We start from the raw sequence: 3,185 nt of genomic DNA, 5'->3' as shown, positions 1-3,185 counted from the left end.
GGCTGGGTGCCTCTCTCACTTCGGCGACCGTTTGTCAAGAAGCTCCGACGGTGCCTGCCCGGCTGCTGTCGGTGTGCCTTTGGCCTCGTGTTGAGCGTGTGCTTAGGAACGGGGAAACCGCGCTCAGATGCTCAATGCCGTCTTTCCCCTTGTCCCTGATCAGAACTCAGAACTAACAAAACTTTATTACTGAATATAAGTAAGTTATGGGCACAGCAGGAGCGGTACAGATCTGCTGACTCTCTTACATGTTGCATTTGGTCTTTAACCTTTGGTCTGAACCTTTTTAATTTCAGTAATCCCCTTCGGATTGTTTGTTTAGGTTTTCTTACATTTTTTATATACCGATGATGTGTGCTTGGATACTTCTTTTATTCCAAGTTTTAGCAGATCCCCAGCATGAAATTTCAGCTCAGGGGGCGACACATAGGTGCTGCAGAGAAACAAGAAGAGCTATTCTGCATATTGAACTCTCTCTCTCTCTCTCAAAAAAAACAAAACACAAACAAACAAACAAACAAAAAAACCCACCAACTTTCCTTCTTCTCCCTTTTCACCTGTGCTCTGGTAAGACACTATTTCTTCATAACAAAAATCATCATAGGGCAAGAGAATTATTTCTTTCATTATGATGGAAACCGGAAGGATACTTATGCTACTTGGTGACAGGCTGATTGAGCTGTCAACATAAGGATAACAGGATGTATTTTTATGTACCATCGTGTGACACCTCTTCCAACATTTCAGCATAGCTGTGTACTCATGACTAGGTAGGCAAACATCCTGAGGAAGGAATACCTCCACTTTCAGTTTCTGGCATTCAGAGTTTTGCAGTCAGCTGTGGCAATAGCCTACAGTGATAGACTTGTGATGTTCTGGGAATGTAAATTCAGCTTTCAGATTATGCTGGTTATGTATATTGCTCCATGAGTACAAAGGCTGCTCCCCAGACAAGCCCCAGTTTTCCTCCAGGTGCCAAAGATTGTGAGGGATTGGCAGGGGTCCAGTAAGCAGTTCAGGATGGGAATCACCACCGTCCATCTACCCCTGTTTTTCTTTTTGATGAGTCATTTAATCATCTTGTTTGGCTCCATTTTATAGAGGCAACAAACATTGCTTCAGTTGCAAGAAAAAGGAGCAGAACAGAATTGAACATTTCTGTGCTTTCAGAAGGAAGAAAAAAAGTCAAGAATTTATCTTTCAAGGATGACTGCTCTTCAAGTACACCAGGTAGGATCCAATCAGGTGCCACATCTGAAGTATACTTGAGATAAATTCAGGATAGGTTCATGCTTGGCCTCAACTCTTCCCAAATCTGTAAGTATTTAGCTAAAGTCAGAGTTTAGACACATCTCTTAGCTACCTGAGCCATACATCAGCAGATAGAAATCTCAGAAACAAAGATTTTGCAAATTACTTACAAGATACATACAGTATATGTGTACATAGCTTCTTTGTAATCTGTTTGCTGGAAGGAGTGGAAATATAAAGAAAAGAGTATTTTCTCCCACAGAGCAAGTAGGTAAGGGGGAAATATTCCTGTCAATTTCAGTGAGACTAGTTATAAGCAAAAGTATTGAAGCAATGCTTGCAGGGCACATGTACTACAGCTTGTCAGGGGCTTATTGCTGTGAAATCCATTGCAAAACATCTGCTTTGCTTTACTGGAAAAACCTACTCACGTTTCAGGAAAAAAATCCATTGGCAGCTAATGACTTCAGAAAGGAAAAAAAGAGGACAGTTAAATCAAAATGAATTTCTTTCACCAGTTATATAAGGACAAGTATGTAGGTTGCTCTGAAAGTAATGCCTCCTCTTTATTTCCATGGAAACAAGAGCAGCTACAAGAAGCACAATAACGCTATTTGATAGAGCAAATTCTCAGCTACAAAACACAATTTTTTTCAGCATAGTCATAACCATTAGCTATGCATTTTCGCCAGCAATGAGCAAGATCCTGGATGCCATGCTTGTAAAAATCTGCATGCTGTCTGGAATGTGTCTTGCCTTTCAAATCAGTGTCTCTAGTGCTGAAATGCACCGCCTACTGCTCACTGTGCTCACATCCACTGTCTGGTTTCCATAAACATTCAGAAAACGTTGATGAATATCAGTGAGTTCAGTATTTTCCACATGGAAGAATTCAGTGACACACCTTTGCTTCCTATGCGCTTCCATGTCAGATGCCACTGTGTCAGACTGCCCCTTTGCTGCCATCTGTTGCGTGGCAATAACATTTAAGGGAATATTGGTGAGAAGGTTCAGCTTCTGTTGTCACACCATCAACATCCACTTCTGATGTTGTAAGCCAACATAATAAAATGGGAGGCCATACTTTCGGAGTACCCCTTGTAGATTGGTAGTTATCAGTATACTGAGGAAATAAATGTACTTCGTAGAAAATCTGTCTGTTAAGAAATAGGAATGAAAATTCAAGTAACTGATGCTTAACATGTTTGGAACAGTGAACTTGCTTTTGCATTCATCTTAAGAAAAATCATAGGCAAAGTTGATTGAGAGAGCAGTAAATGCAACACAGAACCCCACAGGGAGTGGGGAGGGGAAAAGGAGGGAAGAGGTAAAATAAGATCAGGGAAGTCTGGGCACATGGTTCACCTGAATGACACACAGCTTTAGGTGTTAAAGATACAGTTTCCTGAATAAATTTTTCCCTCTGATGACTGTTTGAAAATCAACTGTGGGAAGCTGTGGAAGTACTGAAATATGGAAGGTAAGGAAATATAACACTGCCTTTCTATAAGTGGAGAGCAGACCAATTCTAGTAAGACACAAGCTATATATCTGGGCGCCATTGCTCTCCAAATGGTGGAGCCCACAGGGAGATTCCTCCTTTGCCCTCTGTTTTTCTCAACTGAAGAGTGCCTCTGCTTTTGAAGACAAGCTTCCATTTAGTGATTCATAAGCTTAGGTGTAAGTGCTTACTTGGATCTACCCCCTTGAGAATAATTTCTGAGTATCTCAGCGCAGGCTCTTGGCAATGGAAAAGAAACACTCAGATACAGAGGAGAAAGAGATGAATGGGATATAAATACTATTTTGGTTGATTTTGAACATCCAAGATTAGCACGGAAAATGCAGATGATTTGAAAACTCATGGAGTGAAAATATAGTGGTGCAGCACATCACACTTTCAAGAGTAAAGCCAAAAATCTGCAGCAATATTA

At 40.8% G+C, this 3,185-nt stretch overlaps 1 long non-coding RNA gene across 1 annotated transcript; it reads left to right on the top strand.

The window, feature by feature from the left end:
• Window positions 1–6: 6 nt before the first annotated feature.
• LOC116217507 lies at window positions 7–3,185 on the top strand. Its single transcript, XR_004162141.1, has 2 exons — window positions 7–199; window positions 1,102–3,185. It is a non-coding gene; the product is annotated as an uncharacterized LOC116217507 (long non-coding RNA).

Source organism: Meleagris gallopavo, chromosome Z (assembly GCF_000146605.3).
Source record: "Meleagris gallopavo isolate NT-WF06-2002-E0010 breed Aviagen turkey brand Nicholas breeding stock chromosome Z, Turkey_5.1, whole genome shotgun sequence".
Taxonomy (NCBI): Eukaryota; Metazoa; Chordata; class Aves; order Galliformes; family Phasianidae; genus Meleagris; species Meleagris gallopavo.
This window is presented reverse-complemented; position numbering and strand designations above follow the sequence as displayed.